General features: G+C 34.1%; 1 protein-coding gene across 1 annotated transcript in view; it reads left to right on the top strand.

Annotated features, from left to right (window-relative positions):
• The first annotated feature begins 21,678 nt into the window (after nt 1-21,678).
• The window catches only part of LOC149575734 (muniscin carboxy-terminal mu-like domain protein), a 40,746-nt gene continuing 35,194 nt past the window's right edge, over nt 21,679-27,230 (top strand). The window contains exon 1 of the mRNA XM_089815528.1: nt 21,679-21,984. The gene's annotated coding sequence lies outside the window, so the exon portion shown is untranslated. The remainder of the gene's footprint in view (nt 21,985-27,230) is intronic.

Raw genomic sequence — 27,230 nt, 5'->3', positions numbered from 1 at the left:
CTTCATATTTCTTGTGGACTTTTAATCAATTGTGGTCATGTTTTGATCTTCATTTCCTTATCTTCTTCCTTGATCTCAATCAAAATTTCTATCTTAAATAGTTGACTGATTTTGGAGCATTACATTTCTTATGAATTTTTTTTTGTTCTTCTTTTTGTTTCTTTTCATCTCTTCCAAACTTCTATCTTCCATTCTCTTTTACCCCGCTTATTTTCTTCTAATTCAACTTTGGGGCATCATATTTCATGCTTGATGATCTATCTTGGTTCTTTGATTCTTATATCTTTCATCTTACATCAAGAACTTTTTCTTTTGTTCAATTTGATCAAATTTATCAATTTGTTTTTTCTCCTCTATCCCATTTCGATTTCAATCATGAGGGGGCAGTACCTATCGACTTCAATCCTTGATTTAGTTTTATCAATTTTATCCTCAACTCTTTAAGTCAAAATTTATTTGTATTCTTTGTCCTGATGTGTTCCCAAATCGACCACACATCTAGGTTGTTTTGTGATCCCAAATCGACCTCACACTTTAATTTCTTTCTTTGACTACATGTGTTCCCAAATCGATCACACATTAGTCAAAGAGGGGTAAATGTATGCACCCTAAAATGGTTGCCTAGACTATGGGCCCCCAATATTCAATTTATCAATTTATCAAATTTCTTGAATCAATGGTTTGCAATATTTTATTAAATCAAATTTGATTATTTATTTTTCTAAGGTTGATCATTTTATCCTAAGTCTTATTTAATTAAAAGAAAATCTCCCTTTTAATTAAATAAAACAAGTCCCCATTTAATTAAAAGAAAACCTCTCTTTTAATTAAATAATTCATCCACATTTAATTAATTAAGAGAAAACCCCCTCTTTTAATTTAATTTAATATTTCCTTCTTCTTCTTTTTTTATTGGTACGAGGCCGAAGCCAAGATTAATTATTATGTGTTGTAATTAACTATTATTATTATTTATTAAGTGTGATCGTGAGTAGATTTGAACCCAAGATCTCTTTGATAAGAGGCTCACAATTTATCATTGTGTTGTAGGCTCTTGCCTAAATATTTCATGTTTAATTAATAGAACTTGCTCCCTTTTAATTAAATAAATCCCACGTGAAAAAGGAAATGAATTTTTTTTTTTAAATTAAAAAAATAATTTTTCCTTCTCTCATTTAATTCTTCTCCTCTTTTATCATTGGTGGAATTTTGTCTCACATGGATCAAACTCTATTATCCCATATTGGTTGTGAGAAGCTTCCCACCACCACATTTTCCTTTATAAGGGAGAGCCCTCTTCTCATTTTTGACATCCATTATTATGCTATTGTTATGCTGCAAGTTTCGAGGATGATTTTTGAAGGAGTTTGAATACTAAAGCTTTTTGTGGAGAATTTCTATCTTCTTGTTTTCTTCTCTCATGCATCCATGGCTTCCATCACGAGGTTTCATTCTTGCATTTTCATATTAGCTTAGATCTTGCATTGATAGATTAGATCTTGCTTTCATAGATTAGATCTTGCATTGTTTTGCATTGTTATCATATAGATTAGTTTTCATCTCCATTCACATTCATATTTTTATCCTTTAATCTCTTGTTTCATAGTGTACTTGCATGGGCACAAACTAGGTCAAACTGAGGGCCTCCATTACAAACCCTTGCACTCCATGAATAAAGAGCTAGGAGCCTCCATTTGAGACCTCATTTTTGAGAAATCTTGGATATAATGACTCATAAAAGTGTGCCCACATTTTAGGCATACACATAAATCCTTTTTGGACAAATACACTATAAGTGTATAGCCCATTTGACATAAGTGTCAAAAAGGGGGAGTAAGCCAGAAGAAAGGGGGAGTAAGTAAGCAAGGGGGAGAATAATGAAAGGGGGAGAGATACAAATGAAAATATGGGGAATAAGAAAGAGAATAAAGAAAAAGGGGAAACATGAACAAAGGGGAGTTATCAATATTTACCCCAATGATATACATTTTTGAGGAAGGTAGAAAACATATACAAATATCATCTATAATAGAGCGTATCAAATGAAAGAGTATCAGTTACAAGTGCATTGAAGTCAAAGAGTATCAACAGAGATAAATCTACTCAGAATGGAGAACATATTTTGGATACAAACCAAACATATTAACTCAGGGTGAGTTTTGAGGTATATAGGTTATTGCAAAATTTTGAAAATTTTGAAGTTTTATATATAAGCCGAGTCATGGATATGTTATACTTGAGAAGATTAGATCGATTATATATATTCAAGTTTTTTTGATACTCATGTCAAAGGGGGAGATTATTGATCTCATATTGGTTTTGACAAGTGAGTGTCAACACACTTAAGACATTTACTTAGTTCATACCAAACTAGTAATATATGTCAAGTACAACATGTAAATATAAGACCATGTCAAGTTGCAATGAGTGCCGAGTCACTCAAGTGTCGAGAAGATAGACCATGCTACGCAATTCAAGTGCCGAGTGAACAGTAGATGTCAAACTGTTTAGGTGCCAAGTAAATAGTAGATATCGAGCAATTCAGGTGTCGAGTCACAAGTAGAATTATAGTATATGCCGAGCATCAATAACTAGATATGCTGAGTAATGTATATTGGACATATTTGTTTGATATGGCACAAACAACTATGTAAACCATTTTTCAGCCAACCTAAGGATAGATTACAATCTTTTAGAAATAAGGACGAATCTATATGCAGATTCCCTATGCAAATTACATACAGCCAATCAAAGAATGGGAAGTTTTAAGAGAAAAATGGATGAATCTCAATCATAGATTCATACCTAACCCTAAGCCACCAAAGTCTTTATAAGGAAGATGAAGCCCTAAATTTTGAGAGAGAATTGAGAGCATTGCAAAGGGGTGAATGATTGAATTAGAGAAGCAAACTAGATAGTTTGCAGAGCATTCAAGGTGACTTAGCAGTAAGAGTGAATTACAGAATTAGTTAAGTGAAGAACATAAGACAGAGGATACAACATTGATACGTTAGATCATGAAGGATTAATAAGAAATTGAATAGAGGTGATCTGTTATCAGGCAAGCAAGTGCCAACAACAAGATCTATTCTAAGACATTTTGATACGTGATTTTAGTTAAATCTCCTAGGCAGAGTAGTCCTAACAGGCTTTACCAAATCCTTTAACAGGGTGGCATTCCAAGTGAATGACCTAAAGTCCTTTAACTAGGCACACTTCTAATAGGGTGTTGAAATCCTCTAATAAGGTGGGACTTAATAGTCTTTGTAAGCCTTTAACAGGGTAGGCCTTTTAGAGGGAAAATCATGATTTATGGTCAAACCATTGTAACCTTAATTGGCTATAATTTATTGCTGCAGTAGTGAAGATTTGTGCGTGTCATCCCCACCCTTGTTTTACCTTCTCATTTGAATGGTTTCTGGGTAACCATATCTAACATTATGTGTTTCATTACTTAAATGTTTTAGATGCATTTACTTTACATGTTATTTCAGTTTATATATTGAATGCAACTAATGAATGGTGAAAGTTTTATGGGTCCAAATTTAAACTCTTGATTCACCAACCTCCCCCCCACCCCACCCCACCCCTTTTTAGAATTTTATCTTTCACACTTGTAATTCCAACATGTTACATGATTGATGCATATGCTTTATATGTTATTTCAATATATTAATGCATGTGATGTATGAATGGTGAAAATTTTATGGGTCCAAGTCTAAACTCCTGATTCACCGCCCCCCCGCCTCCCCCCCCCCCCCACTCTCTCAAAAGTTTACTTTCTTACCACTTTTAATTCCAACAAAACCCTCTTTCAATAGATTTAAAATTGAAATTATACTAGGAAAGGTTTTGAATGGAAATTTTAAATAGAAAATTATATATATATATTGAGGGGATTGTATTAATTTTTATTTAAATAAAAAAATAAAAAAATTATATATACATTGGTGGGAGGCGAGGCCACCAAACCCCCACCTTCCACCATTTTCCTCACATGGCAGCAAAGGGATTGTCGGGCGGCCATTAAGGGTCGCACGACAGCATAGGGTGTTGGTGGCCATTAAAGGCCACACGACAGTAGGTTTGTCATGACTAGCAAAGTCGGTGGGCTTTATAAATATATGCAAGGACTTTTATTATATGTTTTATTTTATAAAAAAAATTATTATTCCTTTATTATTATTTAATAATTTTATTAAATAAGTTTTCTATTAATTTAATTATTAATAAATTTTTAAGTATATTTAAATATAGTTAATTTTAATAGTGTTATTAAATATTAATAATTAATAAGACATTAACATAGTTATTTTATATAGTTATTAATTAATTTAATTTAATGTAATTTAATTAAGTTTAATTAATATTAGAAGTTATTCAATGAAGTTTTAAATTTATTTATTATTAATATTAATACTAATTTTAATAAAATTATAAATTATTTTATTTGAAAATCAATAAGTATTATTTTAATAATTTAAATAAATAATTACCCTTAAGTTATTTTGGAAGAATGGACTTAAAATCGAATAGGGATAATTGTGCCTTTTATTAATATAAGAATGGGTTAAATTGTAAGGGTAAACTGTGAATGTCATCTACTCGAAACATAAATTGAAACGAAAACTTTACCTTATTGCTAACTTAAAACTATGTGCTTTCAAAATCAAACCAAACTACGAGCTACATTGTTATCTGTATGTTGTCTGTGCTTTGGGTTTGGGTTGACTAGAGTGTTAACCAATTTTATGATGTCTACCAGAGGCTTGGGAGTTTTGTGATTGTGGTATTATGATGATTTGATCTCTCTTTTAAACTCAACCATGGTAATGTGTTGGTATGCTCTATGATGAGTTTGGTTATCTTGTTGGTTATTGCTTTCAGTGTCTTTGTGGGATAACAAGATGGATGTTATGGCATATTGGACTTAACCATTTTGAGTCTTCGATCAATATTTTTGGGGTGTTTTCTAGTTGCTTGTAAAGAACTGATGGGTTATTGTGAACTATCTTTTGATGCTTTCTAGTCACTTGTATAGGACTGAGGTGATATATTATGATTCTTTGATTTGTGATTTCATGAGCTTAGGGTAGGTTACCTATATGTAATGTTAGGAAGTGGCTTGCAATGAAGGTCGGGGCCCAAAGTGGCTGCTAGGGTAATCCATTGTAAGTTGTTAATAATTGAAAACACTACACTAAATGGGAATAAAATGAACCTAATAAGAGTCTTTGTATGTCTCACCCATGCCTCGAGTGCTAGTAGAGACTAGGATGGGAGTAGAGAGAATGCTTGGTTGTGATCATGCAACATTAGTATGCCTTGTTAGTACGAAAGGATACTAGTGTCGCATAGAGTCACTATGGGATCAGAGTCAAGTTAGACTGCTAGGGTAACTCTAGTGTTGATTCATGTAATGACACTTGCCAGCTTATATAATAGATTTCCTACATATCTGTGTTTGCCTTTGGGTCTAGATGTCAATTTATCTTAAAACCTTTGAGTTAGATTACTTTTAGGGTTTCCTTGACTTAGATATTACTTTTGATTTTTGGATTGATATCCTATTTTGGACTTTAGATTATCTCCTCAACATAGTGGGAATGGGCCTTTTTGGGTTACCATGTGGTCGGGTAGTCATGCTTTTTACTCTTACCATTCAAATTCATCCATTGATGGCATGGCTAGAGTTCTCTGTCTGCTTTTCCTTTCATCCTATCTTTTTATATTATGATAGATGGTTATATCTTTACAATGGGTGGTTATATCTTTATGATGGATGATTTCACTTATTGTATTGTATTTGTTTCATGGATTCGAAAGGGATGATGTAACCTCTTTTTATGAACGTATATTCTTTCAATCTTTCATACACTGTGACATGTACAATGGATGATTGAGCATTATGAATTGATTGCCAAGTGGTATTCAAAACAAATGTATATTATTTAAATGGACTTGGACTTGTAATTATTCTTTCATGTGGACGTGGTATTTATTAGAATTACTATTATTTAAATTTAAATGTGACTCAACGTCTTGGGATCCTTAAGGAATGTAATATGTTATGTTTGCTTCTATATGATTGTATGTAATTGCTTCCACTACTTTACGTTTGATGTGTATGTTGTTGTTTATTTATTTATTTTTAAAAATGTTTGGAGAACTTAAGTAAAACTTTAGGTTAATTCTTTTTTATCCCTTGGCGAGGCGTTACAAAGCCATTAAAAACCCAAAAATCGCAAACACTTGTGAAAGCTCTTCATGTAATTTTTTTGCTATAATCTCAGCCCAATCAAGATGTTTCCCTTCACTTAGGATGTTCTAAAAAAAGAAGTACATGCAATTTTCCCAAAAAAGGTATTCTTGTTTCCCTTGACTTGGTTCGAGAGGGTAATTATATCTTTAACTTTGAGGATCATGGGTTCTCATGTGAGAGGGTGAGGAAGACGAGAACCTTCTTTCTCAAGCTTGGGCATCTAGTTTTTAGCAATGGCATTATTGGATTTGTTGGTATCAGTGACAGGTTGGGAATCAAACAGACTGATGGTCCAGGTTTCATATTCCTCATATAGAGGAACTCTCAGGGCACCCATGACTATAGCTTTGTTTACATACACCAACACTTCTCCTACATGTGTTCTAATGCACCTTTCTATAGTGTCATACTTGTTTCTGCATTCAAAAACCAGTTGTGGGCAAGAAATTGCCTCCAAAAAACCCTCAACCAACAACAACCCGCTCAAGGATACTTTCTTTGTAATTGACCTAGGCTTAGGTTTTGAGAACCTCATCATTAGTTTCCCAATATCCTCATTACCACGGAAAGTATCTCCTAGTTTAGCTAAGAAACTAATAAGGGTGGTGATTGCCTTTTCTTTAGGTAACTTAGGGTGGAAAGTGACAATGACATAGCGAAAGATTTCGATTTTATCCACAAGAAAAGACAAATTAAAAGAGGGTCAATATATTTTATCTCTACCTTTAAGCAAGAATAAAATAGATGAGGAAACATAATGAAACTCACCGGGAGGAATATACAATAGATCTCCAGATGAAAAATAGTATGTTGTGGCTCCTTATGTCTCTAGGAAAAATTAGAACACTTACCTCATATGCAGATGACAAAATGAACAAAAAGGTAAACTTTTTAATAGTTTAAATAGGAGAACATATCATAGGTAAATGAGGAAAGTACCATTTTGACAAGGGTTCTTAATAATTAATGATCGCTACTTATCTTCACACAGACCAAATCATTCTACCACCTTTCACACCAATTAGTAATTGTTGGTGTAATTAAATATTCACTAATTACACTTACTTAATCTTACTTAGGATAATATATTGCATAGTAGTTTGTGATTGAGACACTTAGGAGTTTGCACCTCAACTAAACACATGGTGTAGGAGAATTCCACTCTAGGTGGTCATAGTTGTTATCTCATTCCACCTTTAGTGTACTTATCACATTATTATCCTCATCATTGCACATACTTCATTGCATAATGGAGGATGATCCACCTTTGGTGGACATGTGATTCCACCTTGTATGGGTGATAGCTTATCTTCTCCTTATCATTGTCAAATATCGCCTCTCCTATATAAGGAGGCCTATTATGTACATTTCAAATCAATCTGTTGGATGTCAATCAAGTCCATTATCGATAATAGCATTCTTGCATCTTCATGCAATTGTCTTGCCAATCTCTTGTGGAAGTTTTCTTGGTCTTTCATTTGATCTTGGGGGTGTTGTAGAGTCACCTAAAACTCTAACATGGTATCAAAGCTCTCATGGTGTGAAGACCCCTTCTCAAGAAGTGCAATCTTGGCTTGACTTATTGTTGGTGCAAAATTGGCAATTTGGACATCACAATTTGGAGGAGACTTCAAGAGTCCTATTTTGTGTCCTTCTATTATAGGTGAAAATTGGAGCTTGGTGGTGCAAATCAAAGGTTGGCATCATATAGAGGAGGTCCAAAAACCCCTAAAGTGGATTTTGTTTCATCCAAATTGGACATTTGAGGCCAAATATACAACCATTTAATTTTTGAAGGTGCGGCAGCGGTGATTCAAAAAAAAAAATTTCAAATGCAATTTTCAAACACCGATATCTCCCTCATACGAATCCCTTTTTCCAAGCATTTTTTTTTTTGTTTTGGGGTAGAGTTTCACAATCTACATACTGGTGCAGGTGATTTTGGATTTCTGTCTCTGAATTTTAAAAAAAATTGCAAATCCCATTTTTTTACAACTTTCAAGGCTTTGTTTGGGCACATTCGGTAACATTTGCAGGTGCAATTTTTTTGAAAGTACATGATTTTTCCTCTACTTTCCAGATCTATAATTACATTTTAGTGATTTGGAGTGGACATATCACTTTTAGAAATAAGTCTTTTTTGGCTATATTTGCACTTGGTGAATACTTGGATTTCAAATTTCTTAATTGAATCAGTAATTTGAAGGAGTTATCAGTTGATTTCAATATGGATTTTTCAAAAGTTCCATTACTCACTCCATATGACTATCATGAATGGAAACAAATGGTTTCTAATCAGTTGATGAGTATTGGATTACTTAGAATGATTCTTGGATAGGATCTAAAACCAACTATAGGTGTTGTAGAAAGAAGGAAATGGTTTGATAGAAGGGATAAAGCACTTGGCTCTTTTAGATCTACCATCTCCAATGATTTGCTATATCATATTGCATCCTGCACACATCCTCATGATGCCTGGACAACATTGGAAGGAATCTTTGGTAAACTTGATAGAATAAGAAAATTCAAATTGGAGAATGAGCTTATAGGTCTAAGTCCATGTGATTTTGATAATATTCAAGACTTTTTCTCTTAATTCAATTCCATTAGATTGGAGCTTTCTAATTGTGGCATTACTAAAGATGATGAGCAATTCATATTATCTATTCTTTCCAAGCTAGGTCCTAAATATTCAATCTTTGTTTCCACATTCTATGCTACTATGGATGCTCTTGGTAGTGCATACAAAATGCCTTCTCTTTGTGAATTTTCAGCTCAACTCACAAGGGAACAAGAAAAGTTAGCACGCATGGTTCAACTGAAGCCTTTAAAGCATCAAGCATTGGTTGCAAATGACTCCTCTCCAAAGGCTCCCAAAGGAAAGGGAAACAAACACAAGGATCCTAAGCAACATGACAAAGATGATAACTCTCCTTCACTACATAATATTGAATCCAAGTCCTCTTCAAGATAGGAAACATCTAGAAGAAAGAGAGATAAATGTACTTATTGCAAAAATTTAGGACATGATGAGCATAAATGTTTCCATAAGAATATTGATGAGCTCACTCACATCCTTCAAAAGAACCATATCTAATTTCCCTCGTCAGTGTCTTCTCCTTCTTCCACACATCAGGTAGCTTCTACATCTACACCATCATCCAGAGCTAAAGAACAAGCACTCATTGCTTCCACACATCCTGAGCAAGGTAATTGGCTTCTTGATTCAGGTGCATCACATCATATGGCATCTTCTATGGATATGTTTTCTTCTATTGAGCCTTGTACTTCTCCACATATATTGATAGGTAATAATACATATATGAAGGTTTGTGGGAAAGGTTTTATTCCTATGAGACAAGGTACATTTAATGATGTTCTTTGTGTACCATCCTTGACCACTAATATCCTTTCTATTTACCAAATTACTCATGGGGCACAAGGTAAAATTGTTGAGTTCACTCCTAATTATGTCTATAGTAGGGACATGGAGACTATAGATGTCATAGCTATGGGAGTTGTTGATCATACATCACGCTTGTATTCTTTTGCACATTTTGTTGATAATGATGATGATATTCATGATGTACCTAACCCTTTATCAAGGGTGAATAATTCATATGAGGAGAACATTGGACACTTGAATCATTTTTTTCTTGAGACAAGTTTTGAACTTCCTACTCCTCCACCTCCTGCTTCTTTAGACATGAGTTTTTCTATTTAGCGGGATGATTTTTATGCTTTGGATCTTGCAGTTTGGGATGAATTCCTAGATGCTCTTTTAGATGAATCTCATAATGCAGATTTGGTTAATACATCTAAGGAGGTTTCTCTTCAAGATACTTCTTCACCTTATTTGGAGAGTAGATTTCCCAACTCTTCATGTTCTCTTGATTTTTCACATCTCATAGGTCAGCTTGATGGTGTGATAGAATCTTTGAGCTTGGAGACACCTATTCAGTCTTCAGAGATGCATAGATGGAGACCTTCTTCCTCCTTCCTCACTTTTTACATGGAGTGGCTTCTCCATCATTTGATGTATTTATCTCTTCCTAAGGAGAGACATGTTTCTTGTAGGAATTGGATTATATTTGCTTGCAAGTACTCTTCATATACATTGGAGCTTCTTCATTATGGGGGGATATCATGTCTCCTTAATTTCGGATCATTCTTTGTATATACATGATGTATGCAATTTTTGGGGGGTCTTGAGTACTCCATCCATCCATGCATCGTGTTTTCATCTCTCTTTTTGGGGAGGGTTTTTCCCGTGAGGTTTTCTCTCTTTCTCCACTTTATGAGAGATTACATTTCATGTATTGGATTGCGTATTATACATGGGTACCTAAAATGGCCTGAGGCCAGGATCCATCTTGCACTATGAGTTTAAGTGCATTCCCCTAAGTTGCACTTAAGGGGGGTGTTGGTGTAATTAAATATTCACTAATTACACTTACTTAAGCTTACTTAGAATAATGCATTGCATAGTAGTTTGTGATTGAGACACTTAGGAGTTTGCACCTCAATTAAACACATGGTGTAGGAGAATTCTACTCTAGGTGGTCATAGTTGTTATCTCATTCCACCTTCAGTGTACTTATCACATTATCATCCTCATCATCACACATACTTCATTGCATAATGAAGGGTGATCCACCTTCAGTGGACATGTGATTCCACCTTGTATGGGTGATAGCTTATCTTCTTCTTATCATTGTCTATTATTGCCTCTCCTATATAAGGAGACCTATTATGTACATTTCAAATCAATCCACTGGATGTTCATCAAGTCCATTATCAATAACAACATTCTTGCATCTTCATGCAATTGTCTTGCCAATCTCTTGTGGAAGTTTTCTTGGTCTTTTATTTGATCCTAGGGGTGTTGTAGAGTCACTTAAAACTCTAATAGTAATTAATGCATGTATTTTCTACCTTCTCAGGAAAGATTTGACAATCTTTGTACTACCACTTGTCATTATTTGATGAACTTTTAACTCTTGAACCATGGGAAAGGTTTGATGTTCAAGCTTGATAGTCTTAAAATGTGGGGATATGATGCTCATATATCAATCCATCATGATGGGAAAATTTAGCTATCACAAACTTTGAACTTGAACCACTTGACGATTCAAAGTTAAACTTCAAGTAGAGCACTAAAATCCAACTAATACCATCGGTCTTGTTGGGATTTAAGCAATATGTGGGTTGAACCAGTGAACTTTGAACTTTGAACCACTTGCTTCAAGAGATAAAGTTCAAGGTTCAGGTTGAAGGAAAAAATAATGTGGAATCAGGTGTGATCATAGGTGTCTCGATAAGAACAAGGTGACTTGAACCTTTGAACTTTGAAACAATTGGTTCAAGAGTTCAATTTCAAGGTTCATACCAGGATCGAGAACATCACAAAAAGAAAATTAACAAAATAAAGACAGAAGTGCAAAAGTTTAAGACAAAAACATGAGTAGCAAAAGTGAAAAAGAGGGAAAAGGCAAAAATATTATTGTTATTGGGCCATATTCATCTAAAGTCAGGAAAATGCCAACAACTACCCCTTCAACTCCCAAAGTTACAAGATCCAGAACCCAAGATGCTCAAGAGGCCACTCCTACATTAAGGAAAGGTATTGTGAATATCACTAAGCCCACTGAACAACAAGCAAATACTTCTCAAAAAAGGAAGCAAGCCCTCAAGTCCACAAGCAAATAGATTAGAAGACCAAACTAGAGGATAATAAATATCCTAATAAAAGATGATGATGATGGAAAAGAGGATAGTGAGCAAATAGAGTAAGATGAATAGGGGAAAAAATGGTATTCCCTTGCCCAAAAGACCAAAAACCATAGAAGATTTAACCAAGAAAATAAAGAATGGAGAAGGATTCAGTGATTTTGAATATTATAAGTATGTTTTGATGAGTGAATAGGACAAGCAAAAGATCAAGGAAGCATAGATAATACTGATGACAAGAGTTAAGTATACACCCTTGGAGATTGGAAATGAAATTCCTAAAGAATTACATCAAAGAATTGATAGCAGGTGGAAATATGCTCTAAAAATAAAGAAAGAAATGAGGAGCAAGACTCTAGCTAACTTAATGCCTAATTCTGGTCTGGAGGATGTGCTTGAAGCTCTAGAAAAGCATAATAACATATTTGTACAAAAGCATAGAGCTCTTTATGTTTTATCTAGTTAATTGAATATAGTAGATGAAGACACGAAGATGTTATGGAATTTTTTTTATAACATCGAGGATCTACATGTAACAACTGATGTTGATGATGCTCAAATCAAGTAGTATGTTGAGCTTGATAAATTAGATGATGAGGTTGATACCATTTCGTCGCAAGACATTGCAAAATAAGTTCATAAAATGGTGAGTGATATAACTAGAAAACAAGGTAGTGTGACTATTAAAGATATTCTTGATGAGGACCCTATTGAGCATTTAAAGAGAGATGAAGATGTCACAAGTCTACCGAGTCAGAGATTGAGGGAACACCACTTGATGAGCTAACACATACTCATATACCTAGATTTGATCCAATTATACATCAAATTAAAGATTTCCCCAAACCTAAGGAGTTAAATGAAAATGAAATGCCTATAGGCTCCCTACATATGTTAGTTGACATTGTTGTGAATACTGAGCAACAACAAACTAATGGAGAAACTAAGTAATAGGCTAAACTAGCTCAAGCGGGGCGAGGAGATGAAAGCACATGAGATGAGAATTTTGATACAAAACATGCTCAAATTGGAGGAGACTTCACTAAGCATAAGCTAGGTATTTCTATTATAGGTGATAAAGCACTAGCCCACTGCCTTTTAGTGAGGGAACAATTGGTCATGGCCAACTGATTTTATCACAAGATTAGAAAATAGGTGGACTTTCCTTTGTTAGTCCATTATCTAGTTTTTCTATTGATCCAATGTTTTTGCAAAACATTGTCTTCAAACTACTAGAAGTTAAAGTGCAAGCAATATTGAGTGCAAACTATAAGAATAATGAAGATAAAGATACATCACTAAGCATGGGAGTTGTTCCATTTGTGCCTACACCAACTCTATCGAATGTTCAACCATTGAAACAAGAGGAAGTACAAGAGATAGAATCCCAACATATCATTTCCAAATTGAGCAATTCAAGTTGCACAACCATAAAATGTTTCACCAAGTCCTAGCAAAGGAAAGAATCTTACAATGAAAAAGGAGTCTCATACATTTTGATCAAACCTAGTCACCCTAAAAGAGGAAATCATTGTATCGAGCTAGGATCCTAATACTTTAGATGGTGAAAAAATAGCTATTTATCTAGAACTATGTAAAATAAATAAGGAATAAGCAAGATTGAGAAAGGAGAAAAAGTAGAAGTAGGCATTGCATGATGTGAAAGATATACTTCTTGAGGTTGTACCAGATATAGTTGTGAATGAAAAAGTGCCCTATTGGATTAATTGGCTCAAATTGTTGACAAGTCGAATGATCCAGACAGAGACACAAGATCACTGTTGTTTGAAAGAAATGAAAAGAAATTTGAAAAAAAAATCTATTAGAGAAAGTCTTAAGTGATATGACACTTAAGCAAGTAGCTATGTCTACTTCTATTACAGATTTGAGGAGGCTAAAACAAATTGTCATATTAATCTTTCAAAAATAATGTAATATACCACTCTTCACAAGTGGAGTCAAGAAAAAATTACGAAAGGTAAATGAAGAAATGGAGGAGAGTGTAGAGTAATTAAAGAATAAACCAAATACATCTTCTATGTATTACTCCCCAATGAAATATTTGGTTTACAACATGTGTTTTACATGAAGAGAGCAACATAAAAAGATGAGATAAATGAAATCCAGGCTTTATTACTGTGACATCTTGAGGTGATTCAGTCATATTTGAAGAATGTGAGAGAATTAGTTATGACCCCTAGCTTAGTAATTGTAGAGCACATGTCGGGAAATTTTAGATTTTCTCCAAAGTACTAGCTACCACCCATGTTTACTATTCCTCCTATAGGGACCTATTCAAAGCCTCGTACCTCAAGCTTGAATGCCTCTCGAGGGACTTCCTCTGGGCCTCTGATACAGAGTAGCTTGGGATTTGTGTTGTCTTCCAAGGACTCTAGGGGTCAGTGGTCATAATAAGGTTTTCAAAGCCAATCCCCTTCCAGGTTGGCCACTAGTTCACATTTAGGGCACTTTTTTTTCTAAAATAATTTGGAAAGACATTAAATATTGGCTTCGCTGGGCTGGAAATGGGTTCAAAGATGGGCTCTCCACGAACCATCAAAACTTGTGGCGGTCTCCTTTGTTTGTTGTCCAAGGAGTGCCCCTTGGCAAGATTTAAGGGGCTAGCACTCTGCACTTATTCAGAAGGGGAATCAAGACACCCAAACATCTTTTTTCTAGAGTCATTATGAATCTTTGTTCATGGGAGGACCTGCAGGTGCAATTCCAGCTCAACTGTCTAGATTGCCAGATAGTTGATCTTCTAGTTTCCATGGTGCCTCCCCATATGTTACACAAGTTTGGTATCCATTCATCTTGCCCATGGTGGAAGGACATGAAGTGGTATCCTACCACTCCTTTGACTAGTTACAAACCCAAGTTGGGTTATCGGTGACTAGTTCCATGAGACTCAACCAATGTTGGCATTTACAATCCTCTTCCAAGCCTTGGAGTCTTAGATTTTCCACAGGTTGGAAAGCTATCATGTAGCCCAAGATAGCTCACCTTTTTTGGTGTAATCTCTTCTAGGGTCTACCTTTGGGCATTTGGCTTTGGAATTTGGGTGTCCTGGACCCCAAATGTCCTTTTATGGGCAACTAGAAAGTTTCCTGCATATTTTTTGCTTCTGTAGGAGGGAACATAATTACTGGATCTGGATTCATGATTTCTTCAAACCCTTACACCCAAAGGCCTTTTCCTGGCATATGGTTGTTCTAGGAGATTTGACTAGACTCCCTTTTAAGTATTCCTAGATTTGGCATGCTTTCATAATGAAGTTTTTGTTTACTACCTAGAAAGAGCACAATGAAGTTTTATTCTCTTACAACTTTCTTGATATAAATATTGCCATGCATGCTAAAGTGTGTATTTGTAATAATGTCATGATGTATATTCAAGTACAAACTAACAAGGTAGCACTAGAGGTTCCCCATCTACAGGAGCTTTTAGCTCACTAGGGTAACGCCCCTTACATGATCGTCAAGGTTCCATCAGACACTTTATCCGATGATCATACTCCTCCTCACAATCACCAAAGAGGCTATAACAGCTCAACTCACCGCTCACATACTCCCAGATTGCAACCTTCTCATCGCTCTCTTGGTGGCAGATTTGGTGGTTGTCATTACTTGGCCTTGCCTCTACTGAGGTCAGGATTGGGATAGTCTCTGGTGGCTCCTCTTGTTGCCCTTGATGTTGGATGGCCCTCTATCTACATGGACCCTAAATGGGCTTTCCCCCAACTGGATTTGGCTATCTCTCCTCCTAGGCCAGAGGGAGAAAAGGCAAGAGAAGATGTTGCTGCTGCCTTTGCTGATGGATGGACTCCCCTTGAGCCACCCACTAACCCCAATGATTTCTGGGGCTATGATGACAAAGATCCTCCCTCACCTGGCATTGCTCTTGCAACTTGAGGGCTTTGTTCTTGCTTTTTGCTTTGTTGCTTCATATTCAGCCTGAGGGCTTATGTTTTTTGGTGAATAATTGAATTGTCTGACCACGTGCCATGTGAACTTGAGGGTGATCATGTATCCCCCGACCTCTTTTTTTGTGAATATGTATCTTTAATATTTAATAAATAGAAAAGGGACTATTCATGAATTTTTTTTTGGGATAACATAATGGAAATCCTAAAGTTGCACCATAAATATTTTCTTGATCATTATGGATTACACCCCTAGTAAGCTTTCATGTATTATGTTATTTTGACATAAGTGTCAAAAAAGGGGGGATAAAATGTAAAAGAGAATAATGTGATATATTCTTGTATCTGTATATGTTTGTTTGTATTATGTATGTATTCGGAGAGATATAAGGAGTTGATGTAATGCAAACAAAATCAATTTCGAAAAATATTTGGAAACACTTTACAGCTATACCGAGGGCAAGCATATGTATAGGGGGAGCTTATGATTAAGAGTTTTTTTATCAAAATCAATGTAATCTATGCACATATTATTTTTGACATTAATGTCAAAGGGGGAGAATGTTACCCCTACACATAGTTACATTCACTATTAGTGTCAGCATGTGCATGGTAACCGAGTCATTACAGTACCCAGTCTATAAAGGATGAGATGACAAAATGCTATAGTTGTACCTAAGCTCTAGTGGAAATTGAGTGATACTGTATCCATTAAGCATAATTTTTACCTGAGTCAAGCTAAAAGTTATATTGAGAAAGTCAATAGTCACCGAGCAAAGTCTACACAGAGTGTCAGCATGTATGAACATTATATCTATTGAGTGATACATGAATGACATAAAAGTTTGAATTTGCACATAATCTAATGTAAAATGACTACACCAAGCAAGGAAAATGATTTACAATAATTGAGGTAATGATTTGTTAAGATTTTATTGAAGAATATCAAGTGATTGTTGATGATTTTGAGGCATTATACACCAATGAAAATAAAGTTGAAACAAAAGGAAGGAATGGATGACTCCTGGAACATTGATCATGATCAAAGGTATATTCTAGAAGATTCTAAAACCCCAAGTAATCAGGTAAAGCTACAAAATGACAAAAATATACTATAAAAGAGGCAGTTAAGGACAATTTGAAGTTGTTGTTGATGTTATGGTTGAGGATATTTTAATGGAGAAGTAAATGTTGCCGAGGAAGGATTTGAAGCGACAATACAAAACATAGGTTAGAAATTGGAGTTAGTGACAGCACAAAGAGGAATTGTAGATCTATCACATGAAGGTGATAATCATTTAGTAGAAGAGGGATCTAATCAAACAAAGTGAGTTGCTAATATAGGTCATTTTTTGCTACTTTATAATCACTATACTAGTTTCTTAAATCCTTGAAAAAGGTGAACTTGGTAGTCTAATTTGTAGATGTCTTAATCAAGTACACACTTAATGAGTGTTGTAAAATCCTTGTAAAAGGTACAAACTTACAGATCTTATTGTATACCCCTAATTGGGTAAGTCATCAGAAATGAGTAAACATTGTAGCCCTAACAAGGTAACCTCTTACTACAGTTGTGATGGATTTGTGGGTACCATCCCTATTGTAGTTTTCCCTCTAATCAAGGGTTTTTCAATAGCAAATACTTGTGTCAAGTGTTGTGTTTCATGATTTTATATGTTTTAAATTGCGAATGCTAAATAAGTTATTTTAGTTTCATTTACAAAGTAATGTGAAGAATAAAGTAATGTGAAGAAAACTTGTTATTACCGTGTTACAATAGGTGAAGAAAGGAAGGATTAAATTTGTTTGAGTAAGAAAGATTTAGAAGATACCAATTCACCCCCTCTCAAAATCCTATTTATCCTATATTACAACACTTATCAAGTTGAGTAACCAAAACTAAACTTATTATTCATTCATTCATGCATCAATTCATGTTGACTTGTGAAATTCAAGCACAAAAAAACTCATAAAAGCATCCACACAAGAAACAAAACAATACAAATATTTTTTACCATTGAAACCCTTGGTCAGAGGGAAAAATCACAACATGAATTGATACCCACAAGTATCTTGCACTCTTCTAAATCACACTCTGTTAAGAGCTTAGCCTTGTTAGGAACTTATAACAATGTTTGGTTAAGAATAGACGTTGTTACAAGTGACTCGATTAAGGGATTTACTTCTATCCCTATTAGGAGCTTTATTTTGTTAGGAATAACCTCGTTGGAGGATTTCTAACTCAAATTAATGAGCCACTCAATTAAAGGAATTAACTTCAATTTTTACTAAAGATCCTGCTCACCTTGTTAAAAGTGACCTTGTTAGAGGCTTTTATCTTGTCAACATGTTAGGATCAACCAAGTAGAATGATCTAGAAATAAAACTTCACAATTACTTATAAAAATCCTTTTCATTTCACCATTTTCATCTCTTCGCAAGCATTCATCTACCATTGATCACACAACCGTTGTCGATCAGAACTCTTCATCTATAGTTGAAAAATATCTCTCTTCCATATGCATACACTTCTCATCATTAGGTAACCCTAACCCTAAACATGTTAACCATAGAAATTCAATAACATTTGACCAAAACATGTTACACAACCTTAATCCATTATTAGTTGTTACAACATGATCAACATCTTCCATCGTGCATCGATCTGACACCACACATTTATTTTTTCACTTATTCTATTGAACAAACATAGTTCCAATATATTTCATCACAATCTTCAATATATAATTGATCCATAAAATCTCTTTGCTTTCATGTCATTGCCACACCATCAAGCAACTTACAAACTTGAAAGATCTACCACATGTTATTAGTTCAAGATCAAACTTAAATTTTCAACATATTCTTCACTAACCTTCTTCAACTTCATCCAATCGATCAAAACATACCTTCATATAAACCAAATCAAATATAACTATGACATTGATCTAACAACTTAATGACCTTCTTAAATCTTGGATTCATCACTCAAAACAACACATTGATAAACCAACCAAATTATTCACTGATTGTCATAATTTGACCAACTTGATAATAATGTTTCATTTCAATTATTTATAACTCAATCAACATTGATGTGTACTGCATGAAATCGCAAACATATAAAATAGAACATCTTTGAGTCTCCCATACCAATCATAGACACTAACTCATCATACGAATCAATCACACACTTGATTTGTCACCTGCAGAGTAAGGTAAGCTCTTCTTGATAAATAATTCAACACAAACTATTAAGTTGACATCAATGGCAACATAATAAATGCTTCAACCATCATCAAACATGTACTTCAAGACATCAAACTCTCCTATCAACTCTTAAAGACATCTTTATCTATTATGTCAACACTCGTGTATGAGGTTAATAATCAAGTTAGTTGTAATATAAATATTAAGATGCTTGTCATGATCTTGTTTAATCTTGCCTATCAACATTTTATGCATAAGCAAGACATCATATATACATACCGAGTGTCAAATTAATCCACTATGCCCATAATTAGTCCTTGTTTTTATCTATCATGGTAAAATTGCTTTAAATCAACAAGCTCCTTCTTAGATACGAGAGGTAATCAAGCTTGAGCTTTTCTTGGGTGAATGTTGGTGCAAATTGGACCTCATCATTGAAAGCTCTTTTTTATGGCTTCGTATTGTAGGCTCATTCGAAGAATGTTAGTTCAAATCTAGGTTCACCATTGACTAGGTAGTATCCAAGAAAGTTAGATATAGCTTTAATTTCATTCAATTTGGCCATTACTTGTAAATTAAGTTTAAAGCTCTAATCTAGTTAACACCTTTTTATTGGAGCACTTTTAGACCAAATAGATACTATCATTACATTGGGTAAAAGTTAAATAATCTCAATCATCTTATTAAAATTTAACATATTTCTTAATTAATTTAAATAATCTCAATCATCTTATTAGTTCCTGCCCATGGCAGGAATACTTATGCATTCATGTCATGCTAATATTACATTAACACTGACCAATTAAATCAAAATTTTTTAAAGATTATATAAAAGTTCAAATGTTTATATATTTTTTAAATTTTTCATTATTTAATAAATCATATTTTTCATTCATTCTATTGGTCCATACTATTTTTGGTGGGGGAGAAAATTAATTTCCTTCAACCAAAATACAAATATTTTTTAACTTTATCTTGCATTAATGAATGCATTAATTACAACTTTATCTTGTGCTAAGTTGATAAGATTTTTTTATTTTTTTTCAATCATTTTATCTTCCTCCTCACACAACATGTCTAATCAATATTAATTCTCAATAGCAATATAATTTCAATATGTTATATATTTGTATTTGAATTTCTAATTTTTTCAAAACTTTGTTTTTTAATAAAAGTAGTTAAATTATTACTATTATTTTACCTTGTAAAAATAAATTAAATAATATTATTTTTTAATTATATTTTATAATAGTGTTTGTAATATGTATAATTGATAAGTGTTACAATTTGTAAATTATATCATTTATTATTATTAATATTTTATATTTAAACAATTTATCATTTAGTTTAAATATATTTAAAACTTAAATATATATTTTAATATTAAATTAATAATTATATTTTACATCAAAAAAACATACTAAAAGAATTAACCACAAAAAAGAAATAATTCAATTCTATAAAATATGTAAATTATTATTAACTTTTTATAAATTATGTATTAAAATTAAATAGTTATATTCTATTTCTTATTTAATACATTATATATATTCATCAACATGTATTACATGCATTTATTATTTACAAATGTACATATTAAATTATATAGATATTATTTCATAATTAAAAATTACTTAATTTTATGAAAAAATTGGATATACAAAACATTAAATAGTAAACCTTCCCTAATTGTGTAAAATTAAACAATTAATTTTACTTATAAAATATTTTTATATTTCAATACATTTCATTTTTTTTTATACAAATGTGAGTTTTAATATAAAAATTTAATTCTTAGTTTCATTAATTAAAATATAACATATTTTAATTTTTCATTATAACCATGATTTTATTTTGACTATTTGTTTTATTAAGAAAAATAATTATATTTAATTCTCTCTCTCTCTCTCTCTCTCACACACACACACACACACACACACAAAACTTATGTTCGTATCGCTTTATCTTAATATTTTATCTCTCTTCCTCTTCTTCCTACATATTATCTATCATTTTTTCCTCTGCATATATGTTTCTGTTGTTATTGTTCTATACTACTATTTATCTCTATCCAATGTTTAAAATAGTGTGACTTCCATTTGATAATCATGATGAGAATAATACATAGTTGGGGACTTTGGCCTCTTATTATTGGACTTAAATGCCCAAACATATAATAATATAACACAAGAACTTAACAACACAATATGAGCCATCCTTTCAGATCACAACTGCATTTCTAGGACAAGAATTTAACAACAAAATATGAGCCATCCTATCAGATCATAAGTGCATTTCTAGACAAAAACTAATGCATTCACAATGTTAATTTAGAACTATTTAACCTTATTCTCACTCATCTACACCTCTACAACCATTATGCGTTAGGCAGGAACTATGACGCTTTGCGTCTCTTGTTAAAATTTAACATATTTCTTAATTAATAAACAAACCTTCTCAATCTAACTAATCTATAACTACATATTTTTAAATTAAATATAAAGATGATTATCATGTCATACAAAAATTGCTCCACATTCTCTTTCAATTGCTTATGTTTTGTATTTATGTTCCAACAACTAGAAACAATGTATACTAAGGGACCTGCCCCTAGTCAACCTAACATTCATTTATGATATTTTTCGAATCTACGAAACCAAGGGCCAAGTATTCAGACAGAATCCACTTATTTTCTAGACGGTACTCGAATTGAATTTGGCAAACTACGGATCTGCAAACTGGAAATGTTGGGATCAAGTGCTAATGATGTTTGACCAACAACCGTGAGAAATGAAGGATCTACTGTTGGGCTCCCTTTGTGTTCATCTGCTCGATCGAAATAAAAACACTTCAGAATAAGGTACGTATAATGCACGTGACTGAATTTTCTAAATCCTTTGTTGTTTGCATTTTTCTTGGTTGAGATCTGATATGGCGACGAGATCTGATAATTTTTAAAAGAAATTTGTCATTTTAAATTTTTTTATTGAAGCCTTGTCTTTAGGGTTCGTGATGATTAGGATCGGATTATATAGTTTATTTTGCAAGTTGAAGAGAACAATTTAAATAATAGATCGAGTTAGGTATTGGTTTATGGGTTTTGAGAATTAGTGGAGCACTTTAGGGCAACGTTGGCATGGCACAGAATGACAACTTAGCATAATTTTTTTGGGCAACTGGCTGCTAAACGTTTTGTTGGCTGAAAATGGTTGGAATGTTGTACTCTGTCAATTAAGGACCTAGTAGCAGGATGCAGGAGCCAAAATGATAGAAAATCCTTATTTTGGAAGATAGATACTGTGATTTTCTGGTTGTTTGACACTTGATTAGTATTTGGCAAGAGCAGTATTTAGCAGAGAAATATATTCTAGATGACGGTGATTGAATCAAATTTACTGTCCTCCTGTGACGGGATTTAATTCGAGGATCGCATGGCCTCCAGTGAGTGAGCTGTCCGTATTGTCTATTCGAGGATTTCTTAATTGTACTTCATACTTTCATCACAGTAACTTCTGGCTAAGATTGATCCCCAACCTTTACTAGCCCAAAAAAAGCAAGATTTCAAAATTACCACTAGATAAAGCCTTTCAGTTCAGTTTTTTGGTTTGAGTAGTAAATATAGGTGGTGTTTATAAGAGTAATTTTAAGTACTGTTGTGTTCAACACATGATACTGAATGGAGATCGTATATGGTCAAGGACAGAGAACCTCCAAAGGAGATGTCCAATCCTTGCAGTTAGATGTGCTACAGTAATTTCAAGCACTGTTGTGTTCAACACATGATATTGAATGGAGATTGTATACGGTCAAGGACAGAGAACCTCCAAAGGAGATGTCCAATCCTTGCAGCTAGATGTGCTACAGCTGAAATGCCCAAACGAACAAGTAGAAATGAACACCAATGGAAGAAATATCACTAGATTTAATCAAGTTGGTCTGCAAATGCACATAAATGAACCTTGATCTCCGATCACCATTGTCAATAGACAACTGCTAACAAATTAGATACATTCACTGCCTTCATTAACCTAATTGCAGCTGATCATCCCTCAAAATGAAGACACTGATACACACCCTATCTATCCCAGTTGCTTCTATCAATCCTTGTCCACCTAAACACGAACCATTACCCTACTTATATACAAGATTGCCAGCCACAGGTTTGCCTATCTGTTTATTAAATTCTAAGATAAGGAAACATATTACAAAAAATTGGTTAAAACCCGAATGCATAAAAACATTTCCAAATAGATACATCATGTTGTGTAGACACACAAGAGAGTTGATCAATCATAGAGCAACATAGAATAATGCACCACTAAGTATCGCATATTGTGGATCTTCATCGCAAGTCGTAACTCACCACCTTGACCATTAAAATAGGTAAGCTAGAATAAGACTGAACCAAACTTAAGATAACTTTATCTGGAAACATCGGAACAAGCTGCGAAGCTAGACATAGAATGTCCATGATGCCTAGACCACGCTATAAGGATTGCAGAAGATAACAAGCCAACCAGATCAATCGCCTACAAAAACAACTGGAAAATTGTCCAAATGAACATGAAACAAAAAATAAGAAAGGGAAATATTTTTGGGTGATGCAAGATTGCCAACAACCCAAAGATGTTTGTACATTAGGTTGAAATGTAATTATATTATTTTAAGCGATGGAGATGCAAAGGAAACTAAATCACTAAACAGTTCTGGATAAATTCTGCTTAATTGTTTGAAGGAATGTTTTCACATTAAAATTAGTATATGTGCATTGAAATGTAGGGATGTAGAAGCCATGAAGTAAACAAAAGCATTTGGATGGAGTAGTTGCACTTTCTTCCATGGGATTGTGCGATTATCATTTGATAAGAAAACTGTTCATTTTGTAATGTCACCTTATCAATCAAAATCGGTTTGTGGACATTTAGAAATTGGCGAGCAAATGAGAAATACAAAGTTTTTGAAGAGCACAAAATTAGTCAAGCTGTCGTGTTTGTTCAGGGCAGTGAGTTCAAATGGTCCTAGTAAAGCTTACGTTGCACTTAGAATGCAATTTTTCGTCTTTTAGGAGTTTTCCAAACTTCTTGGAGAAGCATGCTATTTTAATACGGGCATCAAGATGCTTCAATTCATTGTCCTAAGTCCTTAGTAACATATCCATATGATTATAATTTCATATTTGGTCTCATTTTGATGCATTTCAGAACTTAGCAACTTGTTAAAAAATTGAAAAATTATTATTTAAGTTGTCCTAAGGGGAAATATTGAAAAAGGAATTTAAGAATTATTGTTTATCTTAAAAGAGTGTGTAAGTGGTGCCTCTTGGGGTATGCCCAGGCAGAAGAGGGCCTTTTGCATATAATGAATTAATAATAATTTGAAAAAAAGAGTTGTGGAGAAAGGGAAATTATCATTTTATTACTTTCTATCTAGAATGTTCTAAAAAGAGGTTGTGAGCTCACTAGTGATGTTAGCCATGTTATGAAATTTGTTTCTATTTTAGAAGGATCCTATGATCATCTATAACTTTCTTGAGCATAAGAATCGTCTTCAAAATACTAGTGTCAGGGGCAAAAATCTCGTAGCTAGTTAAAGTGATTTCATCCAAGGATCAAACTCTGCTTGCAAGTGCAGTTTCAGTATTTGGTTGCTCAAAAATGGAGGTATTTGATCTCTTTTGAGAAGCTGTTTTGTATGTAAAAATCTTTGGTGCTCAAATTGTGTTAGTATTTTTGTATTGGAGTTAGCTAGAAGTGTCGGATCTCAGTTTGAGTGATGTTACTAGGAACTATAATAAGGTTATATCAGACATACACCAGCCTATGTTTCATTCAACAGAGGTACACAGCAATTGATTTATTGACAAGTTGATTTAATGACATTGGGTTCATTTTTGGATTGTTGCAGCAATTATTGAGTTAATAATGTATTTGATGTAACCTTGTGATACCTTGGATGATAGTATGACCAGCGCCTTTGCCATGCACCTTAATGTATTTTCTCACTCCATTGAATAAGTGGAAGTTGCTGCATTGTGTAATTGCACTCCGTTGAATAATCAAGTAGTGCTTGTGCTTTGTAACTGCATTCCATTTTAAGGAGTGGTGCTTGTGATTTGTAATTGGACACTCCTTTGCACAAACATGGAAGTGTTTTCCTTTCAGTTCTTGCATTACACACGCCATTGATGAAGTGAAGATTTGGCCGACATTACCACCTATTATGAGGTTTCACACCATCACCCCATTGTAAATGGGGACCCCTCTTTTGCTTCAGTTGTAGGAGTAGGTGGTCTAGGAATCTTAGATGGGAACAACTTCGAGCCTCCAAGTTTTAAGAAGAGGAGGATGCTAAGAGGTCGAGATGTCAAGGGAAAAGTAAGAAGTTAGTCAAGTCCTTGAATCTAAGTCCAAGTTCAAAAGGGAGGGCTTTGGAAGACATAGAAATGACCATGTCTGGGGTGGTGAGCTAAAGGAGATTCCCTAAGATGGGGTGGATTCTGCCCTCCTCTTTGGATTTCAGTCCCAGCACACCTTCAAACTCCGCCTTGCTCAAAATCCCAACACATAGGCATATTCCGCCCAAGAGTCAGGACCTAGCAATTTAACACCAGTTTCAATGGGCACATCCTTCGGAGAGCGTGAGAAATTAGATCTCACAATGCTCAATTCAGATCAGAAGGAGGATAGAGTTTGCCTCTGAACCCAAATTTCAAGTGCTGATTAAGGTAAGTGAATTCAAAACAAATTGGGGGATGAAAGGTTGAAGTTGAGGAAATTCCCTAATAAGGGGTGGATTCTGCCCTCTTCTTGGGATTTCAGTCCCAAACCCCCCTTCATTTCTGCCTCCCCAATCAGGCCTTCAAAGCATGAGATGATGAAAGAACTTTGAGCTTAAGTAAAACAAGGTGGATTGAGCATGAGTGAGAAAGGTAAACTCACATAGCAGAATTGAAGTTTGAATGAATAGAATCCTGAAAGCATGAGGGAATCTGCTGATCCCTTGGGAAAAATCCCAACTAAACCCAGATTTCCACCCTGTACTAAGGTAAAATCCATGAAGGCATGGGGGAGCAAAGTCAGATCCTTGGAAGATGGAATGGAGGAATTGAAGATAAGTTTTAAATACATAGTCAACCAATGCCAAATGTGGGGAGTTGAGGCAATTTATGACTAAATTTGATAACACCAGGTGGTGGGAAGAGAAAGTGCAGGAATCTGCCCTCTCCTTGCTATTCATAATCCTAAAAGGGGTGAAAATTCTGCCTCTAGACAGATGCAGAATCCCAACACTTAATTTATTTCCACCATCGGTTAGGACTGTTTGAAGCATATACTCATTCCCTAATTCGCATGATGAGGGAATGAAAACGATGACAGGTGCAAACAAAGGCAACACTCGGACAAAATGAATGAGATAGCGAACCAATCAGAGTTGAAAGCGAAATGGTTTTGGACTTAGTTGCTTCAGGTTGAAAGAAGAAAGCAAGGGGAGTGATTGAGATTTGATCAAGGGACATCCCAAGAAGAGGGTGGATTCTACCCTCTCCTTGGGATTTTTATCCCAACAACTCTTTTGTTTTCAACCAGAATTTGGTCTCGGCAAACAAGACAATGAGGGGCTTTGAACTTTGAGTTTTGATAAGTAAAATAATGCCATTTTATCTCTTTGTCCAAGTTGGTCAAGATAAGGATTAGAAGAAATTAAATTAAATTATTATTTTTGGTGCATAAGCCGAGGTCGACCTCCTAGAAAGTTGCACCGCTTGGACCTTAAGGAGAGTCAATGCAGATTATTTTACATAATTTTCAAAAAAAAAAAAAAGTTGTGTGAATTATCCCCTTATTAGGTGTTGAAGATTGTAGCTGCAATAGAGATCTTATATCTTTGATTTTTATCGTTATAACCATTATGGCCATTTTCAGTTGAAGAAGACATTTGTGATAATATTAAATATAGAGACATTTGTCATGCGTTATGCGTAGAGGCATGTGTATGGAAATATGAAGAGTTTTATATTTGGAAATTGAAGAGAACTTCAGTGGTGTAATGAAGAGTCTCTCTATTCTTTGTATATGTTGTATCAAGCAAAAAGTATTGTACACTTGA

The sequence above is a fragment of the Cupressus sempervirens genome, chromosome 2, assembly GCF_028749045.1.
Source record: "Cupressus sempervirens isolate cs-2001-9-10 chromosome 2, ASM2874904v1, whole genome shotgun sequence".
Taxonomy (NCBI): domain Eukaryota; kingdom Viridiplantae; phylum Streptophyta; class Pinopsida; order Cupressales; family Cupressaceae; genus Cupressus; species Cupressus sempervirens.
The sequence above is the reverse complement of the archived record's forward strand: the minus strand, read 5'-3'. Positions and strand labels throughout refer to the sequence as shown.